Here is a 12,126-nt window from a genome sequence, read left to right as displayed (position 1 = left end):
GGCATAGATGGAAATCTATGCCGACGACCTAGTCGTCGGCATACCTGCTCCACGTGTCGCCCCCGGCTTCTCCTGGCGGCAGGGCTATGCCTACGGCAAAGCCGTCGGCATAGATTTCCATCTATGCCCACGGCTTTGCCGTAGGCATACGTCTGCCACGTGGCAGCTCCTGGTTTCTCCTGGCAGCAGGGCTATGCCTACGGCAAAGCCGTCGGCATAGTTTGCCACGTGGCAAGCCCTGGTAACTCCTGAGCGTATATATGCCGACGGCTTTGCCGTAGGCATAGTTTTTTTTTGTTTTTTTTTATTTTCCCTGTTTTCTCTTTTCCAATTCATTTGACAGCATTTCAAAACAGAACAATATGAAATATGACAATTCATCATGTGACATACTCAAGTTCATCTAAACATACTCAAGTTCATCACATCATCTAAAGATCATCACCGATGGAAGTTCATGAACATAAAAGTAGTGCAAGACATGAAACATGATAAAAGTAGGAATATGAAAGGCATGGCACGATGGCCACATGCACGGAATCATCAAGCAAGAGCACCCCCGCCAAAACCACCACCTCCGCCATAACCACCACCACCTCCGTCAAAAGCACCACCTCCGCCAAAACCGTCATCGCGGCCACCACCACTCTGCCAGATCGGAGTGACTGGGGTCGACGGAGCAGGAGTCGAGCCACCGGTCCCCTACATGTTTCAAAAAAGATTCTAACGGTAAATATGATATGATAGTGTTTCATGAACGAGAACTAGTTTGCTAGTAGTTAGGCAAATGTACTAACCGAACCATCACTGCCTAGTGCCACCCATTCATCGAACGTGGGCACGTGTGGGGGTTCTCCCGCAGGTGGTGGTGGGGGTCCCATTTGTGGTGGATCCGTGCGGTTAGTCCAAGACGCCAACATAGCCTGAATGTTAGTTAAACAAGCAAACTAGAAGATCAGAAGGAATGAAAGTGCAAAAATTTAGGTTGGTTTTAAGAGGGCAAAACTAACCGTCATCATCTGACGGTTGTAATTATCGTTTGCCTTCACTCGTTTCAAGTACTCCCGCACCTCGAGATTCCTATGCTCGACAAACTCCTTATATGCCTACATAATTTAGGTTGTTTCTAAGTGAGCAATGCTGAAAATAAACTGAGAATGCAAGATAGAAAAAGATAAGGAGGAAGTACTTACAGCATGCTGGCGGGCTAAGGGAGTCTGTGAACGCCCCGTACTCTCTAACTGGCTCGGGTTGCTAGCCCGAAGCCGTGTGTACGAGATCGAAGGAGTGATCAAGCCATCGAAACAAGGATACCGGCCATTCTTCTTCCCCTGGATGGCCACCACCGCCGTGTCGTCGATCTGAGACTGGGCGACCTCAGCAACAGGAACATCCGGATGCAACTCCTAATAGTGATGAATGTAAGACCCCAGGTGCTCCTCGGTCTTGCCGTAGTACTGGCTCTCGCCCTCCTCGCGATGACTCCGCTCGCGGGCCAGCTTCCACGACTCCATGTCTGAGAGCGGCCTCTTCAACTTGTCCTCCTACAACGTCAAATAGAAGTCAGCCATACATAAGAACATGACGTAAAGAAGAACAAAAATGCATCATGCACATAGATATACCTTCATGGCCTTGAAGCCCCAGTGGTTCCTGTTTCCTTGGCCGTGTGTCCCGTCGTCTCCACGGTTAGCCCGGGCCTTGATGCTCTTGGCAGCAAACTCTGCATCGGCGCCGAGCCACCTATCCACCAAACTCGCCCATCCGTCATGCCTTCCATAGCACCAACAAGGAACAACCTATGCAAATTTTGAAAGCATGACATGTGAGCACGAAACATATAGTTGACTGCTTGAAACAATGAAAAGTTAGTAATGGGTAGCGGCGATAAAGAGATCAGCTCCGGCATAGACGGTTGATGGTTTAACTTCAACTAAACCAACAGAAGGCGTATGTCTCAGACCCTTTTTGGGGTCGAACCATCGGCATTTGAACACAGTGAGACTTAGGTGTTCGCGGCCACGTTTGAATGCAAGCTCGTATATTTTTCCTACCCTTCCATAGTAATCTACTTCATTATCTCCTTCAGTGAAGACTCCGGTATTTATGGTTTTGGGATCAGGCCGACTGTTCTGGTGCTCCTCTGTATGGAAGCGATACCCATTCACATCATACTTTTCGCATGTCATGACGACAGGATCAAAACCCATGGAAACCCATCTCAATTCTTCATCCATTGATTCGGTCGGATCATTTCCCTACAAGTTTAATTGAAATTATAGGGTGCATGAGTTTAATTGAAATTATAGGGTGCATGAGTTTAATTGAAATTATAGGGTGCATAGTTTAATTGGAAGTGTGAAAAATTACTTTCTCGATGAACCACGCAACGAAATTTTTCCTTCCATCAGCACCCTTTCGGAGAAGAGCAAGTGCCTCCGCTTCAGAAGGAGGCAGCATTCCCGTCCATTCTTCTTCAACGAATCGACTACAATAAGAAAAGCGGTATAATAACTAGGAAAAGTGAACATAACGAATTGACTAAAAGAATGGTGCAAAGGTATTACCTCATCCACTCATCCTCAACTTCCTTGATGTTGTGCAAGATATAGAACATGACATCCTCCCACTCATCTCGTGGCATGAGATAAGATTTCGAGCATCCAGCCCTACTACCTTGCCCGATGAATAGAGGCAACTTGGGTTTATACTTGGGTTCTTCTGTATTCTATCGAGACACCTTATTGTGCAACGTGGGAACATGGTCCGGATAGTAGGCTTTCCTGAGGTCTGCCACCTCCTCTAGGATAACTGCCTCAGCTATGGAAGCTTCAATCTTAGCTTTGTTTCCACATTTCTTTCTCAGATGCTTGTTCTGTCTCTCAGGGCCGTACTGCCAACGATTCTGCACAGGTCCCCCCAACAATACCTCGTTCGGGAGGTGCAAAAGGAGATGTGTCATAGGAGTAAAGAAGCCTGGCGGGAAGATCTTCTCTAGCTTGCATATCAACTCCGGCGCCTTCTTATGCATTTCTTTTATCTTCTCAGGACATACTTCTTTAGCACAAAGCGTGCGGAAGAAATGGCTTAACTCCACAAGCACACGCCAGACACGCTCGGGAACATAGCCCCGAACCATCACCGGCATAATCCGCTCAATCCATACATGATAGTCATGACTCTTGAGCCCGGTCACTCTGCCCGTTGAAAGATTGACCCCCTTACTTATATTCGACGCATAACCATCAGTGAACTTCACGACGTGTTTCAGCCACTTGAATGTCTCCATCTTATGATCCTTTTTAAGTACGAAGTCAGCATCTGGCTTGAACCAAGATTTTCGACTGCCTGTGGGAGGCTGCATGTGTAGACGTGGTCTATCGCAAATATTCTGTTGATCAACTCTAGCATTAACATTATCCTTTGTCTTATCAGGAATGTTGAGGATCGTGTGAAAAAGGGACTCTGCGACATTCTTTTCGGTGTGCATCACGTCTATTTTGTATGGAAGTTTGAGGTCCTTAAAATAGGGAAGCTGCGTGAAGGGGGTAATGTGAGTCCAGTTGTGCGTCTCACCATATCCTTCAAAAAATTTCCCTTTACTTTTTCCTTTGCCCTCGCCCTCGTCTTCGCCTGTGGCTTTGCCTTTGCCTTTGCCTTTGCCTTTCCCCTCACCGGCAGGCTTAAGAGCTTTCAGCTGAGCAAGCACATCCGCACCAGAAAACGTTGGAATCTCGTTTACTTCATGGACAACTTTGCCTTTTGTGAAGTTCTTCTTGTCTTCCCTATCAGGATGGTCTGGAGGGAGGAACTGTCGATGCAGGTCAAATGCAACATACTTGCCACCCTTCTTCAGCCAAATGAAAATCAAGGCCTGCATGCACACTGGGCAAGGCATCTTTCCACTTGTACACCATCCGCAGAACAAGGCATAACCGGGAAAGTCATGCATGCAATATTGTAGCCAAACTTTCATCAAGAAATTTTTCTGCAGATGTCGGTCGTATGTCAACCTCGGGAAGTACCAAGAATGGTGCAAATCATCCACCAACGGCTGCATAAACACACTCAAATTCTTCCCCGGATATTCAGGCCCCGGAATTATAAGCGACAGGAACATGGTCTTGCGTTGCATTATGGCGCCGGGAGGGAGATTCAACGGAATAACAAATACGGGCCAACAGCTGTATGGATTAGACGACATACCATATGGATTGAACCCATCACCTGTTATAGCAATTCTGACATTCCCAGCCTCGGCTGCTTCCTCCGGGTACTCTATATCGAATGACTTTCATGCTTCACCTCCTGATGGATGTACAATTTTTTTTGGATTGTACCTTTTCCCTTCCTTGTGCCACTTCATCATTTTGGCAGACTCCTCGGTGATGAAAAGGCGCTGCAGTCTTTTTATAAAATCAAGATACCGAAGAACCTTCACAGGGATTTTTAGCTGCTGCTTCTGACCATGCTTATCGACCACCTCAATATACCGAGAGGAACCGCACTTCCTACAGTACTTGTCATCCGCATACTCATGCCTAAACAAAAGGCAATTCTTTGGACAAACATGTATTTTCTCATAGTCCATCGAGAGCGCCTTCATGATTTTCTTCGTACCGTACATGGTTTTCGGCAGTTCATGGCCCTCAGGCAGGCTGTTAGCCCATACTCCTAGAAATGCTTCGAAGCAACCTCGGCTACAGCCGTACTCAGCCTTGACTGCCATCAGTTGCGAGATGGCATCCAGCACAGACAGCTTGGCACCCTCATAGAGAGGTTTCTTTGACGAGGCCAAGATTTCCAGGAAGGCCTTTGCGGTTTCCTCCGGCTCCTCCGGTTCATTCGCTGAATGTGACGGAGGTGTCGGCTGTGCAGCAAAGACATCATCTAGCATGTCTCTAACCCCATCGTCCTCATAACCAGCGACGCGTTGTCGTATCACATCCTCTCTACCACGGTCCCGCTGGGCAAAGTTTATCGGCATATTAAAGTTGGGCATAAATCCATGCGTGCGAAGGTGCTTAGTCATCTCACTCTTATCTCTGCGGATACGCCTCTTACATCTGGCACACGGGCATTCTGGCACCATCCTCATTGGACTACGGAATATCTCTTTCAAAAACACATCAGTTTTCTCGACCCACTCTGTTGTTACTTGATTCCGACGGAAAAACCCGCTATACATCCACTGATTATCTGCCATCTCTGCTTTATTGGAAGCCACACAACAAAATTAAGGATTCATTTAAATTACTCACATCAATATTTTATTTTTTACAAGGTTGACGAGAAACGACATTTAATCCACCTACATCTCTAATAGGTAAAGATGGGTCCTAATCCCACCCGAGAATGTGTAGATTGAGTACGTTGTCCATGCTCTACCCCATTCCGAGACAAAATTTCGGCAGCACCTCCCCGCTGTTCTCCAAATACACGTCTCGGCAAAATGCCGAGAGAATGTGCATCCGGAGAACAACAGGGAGGCGCCGCCGAAATCCTGTCTCGGAACGGGGTAGAGCATGAACAACGTACCCAATCTACACATCCTCGGGCTGTCCGTGGAAAGCGCTGGACAATCCGAAAGAGCTGCGGTGATAAATATGCAATTGAATGCATATTTATCGATGCAACTCTTTCGGACGGGAGACCTAGGTTACGCGACTTGATGTGAAAATTTAATCTAGTGACATGATTAAAAGAACGTATGAGGTGGTGGATTTGTAGCTCACCCTCGGATGTAGATGATGTAGTCGATCAGCGAAGGGACAATCAAAGACCAAGAGCTCCAACGTCAATGATCACTCCACCGGAGGCAACACCAGAAATCCTCTAAATTCCACCAAATGAAAAAAATTAGGTCATCACATCACATATAAAGCATCATCACACATCACATCATATCACAAACTTGTTTTAGCAAGACCAACTTGATGAAGTAACCACTCATCATATCCAAATTTTAACTTTCGTCTCTCTATCTTCACAAAAAAATTACTCTTCCCTCTCATCTCATCTTCACAATACATATATCTATAATATTGAGTATGTATCTAAAAACATAGTAAAACTACACAAATATCCATTCATCTCATCTATCTATCTCACATTGTGCACTTAATTTTTTTCACATTTATACTCTCTTTCATTTCATTCATCTATCTAACATCCATCTATCTAATCATCTATGACTATACATATATATGCATTCATCTACAACATTACTACACAAAAAGGTAAAAAAATCTTACCTACGGATGAGGGGGCGACCACCGGAGCAGGGGACGACCACCGGAGCAGGGGGCGGCCGGTCGGGGCAGGGGACGACCACCGGAGCGGCAGGGGGCGGTCGCCGGAGGGGCCGACCGGTCGGACCAGCAGGGGGCCGGCCAGGCTAGGCCGTGGGCCGGCCGAGGCAGCGTCCACGCAGGGAGGAGGAAGGGGCGGGGCCGGGGTCAAGGAGGAAGGGGCGGGGGCGGGGGAGCAAGGGAGGGGGGGGGGGGGGGGGGGGGGGGGGGGGGGGGGGGGGGGGGGGGGGGGGGGGGGGGGGGGGGCGGCGGCGGCGAGTCGGGGTCGGGGGGTGCGGCGGCGGCAGCTCGGGTCGTGGGTGAGTAAGTGAGTGGATGGAGAAGAATGTGAGTGGATAAGGTCAACTATGCCCACGGCTAAGCCGTCGGCATAGCTCAGGGCGCCACGTGGCACCTATGCCGACGGCTTAGCCGTAGGCATACTTTTTTATTTTTATTAGCCACGTCACCGATCCGCGTATAAGCTTCCCTATTTTTATTTTTACTTTTCTTATTTTGTATAAATTTTGTAATGTTTTCTTATTTTTTATAAATATTTTAATGTTTTCTTATACATATTTTTTACATGCAGAACATTATTTAAAATGTACCATAAATTTTCTTTAATGATTTGAAACATTATTTTTAATGACATGATCTTTTTTATATGGTACAACAATTTTCTAAAATATCACGTATATTTTTTTCTATGGTCTCGTGAAAGGTGATACATAGGAAAGCAACTGACTGAGGGGTACCGTTACCGAGTGCCTGATCCGGTAACTATGCGAGTGCCTGATCCGTCTACTACCGTGTCATCGCCGTCCGTGAGGGGGCACGCCCCGGAGACACGTGCCGCCTCTTCAGACATGCCACCACACCACCCCGCATGTATGAGGGCCCGGTGCGACGCTCCGGTTGTGTCGGGTCAGCCCAGAGGGACACCGGGGAGCAACATCTGGGCCAAACCCACAGCTAAATCCACTCCGTGTAGACCCGATGCGGTAGTTTCCCCCCTCCAGGTGCCGGCGGCGGCGCCGTCCGTGAGGGGGGCCACGCACCGGAGACGCGTGCGGCCTCTTCGGACATGCCACAACACCACCCCGCATGTATGAGGGCCCGGTACGACGCTCCGGTGGCATTGCTACCCCCCAGGACCCCCGTCCCGCCTAACCCTGGAGCGGTTGACCACGAGATCTAGCCCTTTGACTTTGCACGGATGGGCTTTGACCAGTGGACCTCTCCACCCGGTTGTGTCGGGTCGGCCCAGAGGGACACCGGGGAGCAACATCTGGGCCAAACCCACAGCTAAATCCACTCCGTGTAGACCCGATGCGGTAGTTTCCCCCCTCCAGGTGCCGGCGGCGGCGCCGTCCGTGAGGGGGGCCACGCACCGGAGACGCGTGCGGCCTCTTCGGACATGCCACAACAGCACCCCGCATGTATGAGGGCCCGGTACGACGCTCCGGTGGCATTGCTACCCCCCAGGGCCCCCGTCCCGCCTAACCCTGGAGCGGTTGACCACGGGATCTAGCCCTTTGACTTTGCACGGATGGGCTTTGACCAGTGGACCTCTCCACCCGGTTGTGTCGGGTCGGCCCAGAGGGACACCGGGGAGCAACATCTGGGCCAAACCCACAGCTAAATCCACTCCGTGTAGACCCGATACGGTAGTTTCCCCCCTCCAGGTGCCGGCGGCGGCGCCGTCCGTGAGGGGGGCCACACACCGGAGACGCGTGCGGCCTCTTCGGACATGCCACAACACCACCCCGCATGTATGAGGGCCCGGTACGACGCTCCGGTGGCATTGCTACCCCCAGGGCCCCCGTCCCGCCTAACCCTGGAGCGGTTGACCACGAGATCTAGCCCTTTGACTTTGCACGGATGGGCTTTGACCAGTGGACCTCTCCACCCGGTTGTGTCGGGTCGGCCCAGAGGGACACCGGGGAGCAACATCTGGGCCAAACCCACAGCTAAATCCACTCCGTGTAGACCCGATACGGTAGTTTCCCCCCTCCAGGTGCCGGCGGCGGCGCCGTCCGTGAGGGGGGCCACGCCCCGGAGACGCGTGCGGCCTCTTCGGACATGCCACAACACCACCCCGCATGTATGAGGGCCCGGTACGACGCTCCGGTGGCATTGCTACCCCCTAGGGCCCCCGTCCCGCCTAACCCTGGAGCGGTTGACCACGAGATCTAGCCCTTTGACTTTGCACGGATGGGCTTTGACCAGTGGACCTCTCCACCCGGTTGTGTCGGGTCGGCCCAGAGGGACACCGGGGAGCAACATCTGGGCCAAACCCACAGCTAAATCCACTCCGTGTAGACCCGATGCGGTAGTTTCCCCCCTCCAGGTGCCGGCGGCGGCGCCGTCCGTGAGGGGGGCCACACCGGAGACGCGTGCGGCCTCTTCGGACATGCCACAACACCCCGCATGTATGAGGGCCCGGTACGACGCTCCGGTGGCATTGCTACCCCCAGGGCCCCCGTCCCGCCTAACCCTGGAGCGGTTGACCACGGGATCTAGCCCTTTGACTTTGCACGGACGGGCTTTGACCAGTGGACCTCCACCCGGTTGTGTTAGGTCGCCCAGAGGGACACCGGAGGAACATCTGGGCCAAACCCACAGCTAAATCCACTCCGTGTAGACCCGATGCGGTAGTTTCCCCCCTCCAGGTGCCGGCGGCGGCGCCGTCCGTGAGGGGGGCCACGACCGGAGACGCGTGCGCCTCTTCGGACATGCCACAACACCACCCCATGTATGAGGGCCGGTACGACGCTCCGGTGGCATTGCTACCCCCCAGGGCCCCCGTCCCGCCTAACCCTGGAGCGGTTGACCACGGATCTAGCCCTTTGACTTTGCACGGATGGGCTTTGACCAGTGGACCTCTCCACCCGGTTGTGTCGGGTCGGCCCAGAGGGACACCGGGGGAGCAACATCTGGGCCAAACCCACAGCTAAATCCACTCCGTGTAGACCCGATGCGGTAGTTTCCCCCCTCCAGGTGCCGGCGGCGGCGCCGTCCGTGAGGGGGGCCACGCCCCGGAGACGCGTGCGGCCTCTTCGGACATGCCACAACACCACCCCGCATGTATGAGGGCCCGGTACGACGCTCCGGTGGCATTGCTACCCCCAGGGCCCCCGTCCCGCCTAACCCTAAAGCGGTTGACCACGGGATCTACCCCTTTGACTTTGCACGGATGGGCTTTGACCAGTGGACCTCTCCACCCGGTTGTGTCGGGTCGGCCCAGAGGGACACCGGGGAGCAACATCTGGGCCAAACCCACAGCTAAATCCACTCCGTGTAGACCCGATACGGTAGTTTCCCCCCTCCAGGTGCCGGCGGCGGCGCCGTCCGTGAGGGGGGCCACGCACCGGAGACGCGTGCGGCCTCTTCGGACATGCCACAACACCACCCCGCATGTATGAGGGCCCGGTACGACGCTCCGGTGGCATTGCTACCCCCCAGGGCCCCCGTCCCGCCTAACCCTGGAGCGGTTGACCACGAGATCTAGCCCTTTGACTTTGCACGGATGGGCTTTGACCAGTGGACCTCTCCACCCGGTTGTGTCGGGTCGGCCCAGAGGGACACCCGGGAGCAACATCTGGGCCAAACCCACAGCTAAATCCACTCCGTGTAGACCCGATGCGGTAGTTTCCCCCCTCCAGGTGCCGGCGGCGGCGCCGTCCGTGAGGGGGGCCACGCACCGGAGACGCGTGCGGCCTCTTCGGACATGCCAGAACACCACCCCGCATGTATGAGGGCCCGGTACGACGCTCCGGTGGCATTGCTACCCCCAGGGCCCCCGTCCCACCTAACCCTGGAGCGGTTGACCACGGGATCTAGCCCTTTGACTTTGCACGGATGGGCTTTGACTAGTGGACCTCTCCACCCGGTTGTGTCGGGTCGGCCCAGAGGGACACCGGGGAGCAACATCTGGGCCAAACCCACAGCTAAATCCACTCCGTGTAGACCCGATGCGGTAGTTTCCCCCCTCCAGGTGCCGGCGGCGGCGCCGTCCGTGAGGGGGGCCACGCACCGGAGACGCGTGCGGCCTCTTCGGACATGCCACAACACCACCCTGCATGTATGAGGGCCCGGTACGACGCTCCGGTGGCATTGCTACCCCCCAGGGCCCCCGTCCCGCCTAACCCTGGAGCGGTTGACCACGAGATCTAGCCCTTTAACTTTGCACGGATGGGCTTTGACTAGTGGACCTCTCCACCCGGTTGTGTCGGGTCGGCCCAGAGGGACACCGGGGAGCAACATCTGGGCCAAACCCACAGCTAAATCCACTCCGTGTAGACCCGATGCGGTAGTTTCCCCCCTCCAGGTGCCGGCGGCGGCGCCGTCCGTGAGGGGGGCCACGCACCGGAGACGCGTGCGGCCTCTTCGGACATGCCACAACACCACCCCGCATGTATGAGGGCCCGGTACGACGCTCCGGTGGCATTGCTACCCCCTAGGGCCCCCGTCCCGCCTAACCCTGGAGCGGTTGACCACGAGATCTAGCCCTTTGACTTTGCACGGATGGGCTTTGACCAGTGGACCTCTCCACCCGGTTGTGTCGGGTCGGCCCAGACGGACATCGGGGAGCAACATCTGGGCCAAACCCACAGCTAAATCCACTCCGTGTAGACCCGATGCGGTAGTTTCCCCCCTCCAGGTGCCGGCGGCGGCGCCGTCCGTGAGGGGGGCCACGCACCGGAGACGCGTGCGGCCTCTTCAGACATGCCACAACACCACCCCGCATGTATGAGGGCCCGGTACGACGCTCCGGTGGCATTGCTACCCCCCAGGGCCCCCGTCCCGCCTAACCCTGGAGCGGTTGACCACGGGATCTAGCCCTTTGACTTTGCACGGATGGGCTTTGACCAGTGGACCTCTCCACCCGGTTGTGTCGGGTCGGCCCAGAGGGACACCGGGGAGCAACATCTGGGACAAACCCACAGCTAAATCCACTCCGTGTAGACCCGATGCGGTAGTTTCGCCCCTCCAGGTGCCGGCGGCGGCGCCGTCCGTGAGGGGGGCCACGCACCGGAGACGCGTGCGGCCTCTTCGGACATGCCACAACACCACCCCGCATGTATGAGGGCCCGGTACGACGCTCCGGTGGCATTGCTACCCCCCAGGGCCCCCGTCCCGCCTAACCCTGGAGCGGTTGACCACGAGATCTAGCCCTTTGACTTTGCACGGATGGGCTTTGACCAGTGGACCTCTCCACCCGGTTGTGTCGGGTCGGCCCAGAGGGACATCGGGGAGCAACATATGGGCCAAACCCACAGCTAAATCCACTCCGTGTAGACCCGATGCGGTAGTTTCCCCCCTCCAGGTGCCGGCGGCGGTGCCGTCCGTGAGGGGGGCCACGCACCGGAGACGCGTGCGGCCTCTTCAGACATGCCACAACACCACCCCGCATGTATGAGGGCCCGGTACGATGCTCCGGTGGCATTGCTACCCCCGAGGGCCCCCGTCCCGCCTAACCCTGGAGCGGTTGACCACGGGATCTAGCCCTTTGACTTTGCACGGATGGGCTTTGACCAGTGGACCTCTCCACCCGGTTGTGTCGGGTCGGCCCAGAGGGACACCGGGGAGCAACATCTGGGCCAAACCCACTGCTAAATCCACTCCGTGTAGACCCGATGCGGTAGTTTCCCCCCTCCAGGTGCCGGCGGCGGCGCCGTCCGTGAGGGGGGCCACGCACCGGAGACGCGTGTGGCCTCTTCGGACATGCCAGAACACCACCCCGCATGTATGAGGGCCCGGTACGACGCTCCGGTGGCATTGCTACCCCCAGGGCCCCCGTCCCGCCTAACCCTGGAGCGGTTGACCACGG

General features: G+C 54.9%; 1 long non-coding RNA gene across 1 annotated transcript; it reads right to left on the bottom strand.

Moving 5' to 3' along the window:
- Positions 1–635: 635 nt before the first annotated feature.
- On the bottom strand, positions 636–1,033 carry LOC125525059. The gene is made up of 3 exons (XR_007291132.1): positions 1,011–1,033; positions 798–923; positions 636–702 (listed from the first exon to the last, which is right to left on the bottom strand). It is a non-coding gene; the product is annotated as an uncharacterized LOC125525059 (long non-coding RNA).
- Positions 1,034–12,126: the final 11,093 nt, after the last annotated feature.

Source organism: Triticum urartu, chromosome 7 (assembly GCF_003073215.2).
Source record: "Triticum urartu cultivar G1812 chromosome 7, Tu2.1, whole genome shotgun sequence".
Classification (NCBI taxonomy): Eukaryota; Viridiplantae; Streptophyta; class Magnoliopsida; order Poales; family Poaceae; genus Triticum; species Triticum urartu.
The sequence above is the reverse complement of the archived record's forward strand: the minus strand, read 5'-3'. Positions and strand labels throughout refer to the sequence as shown.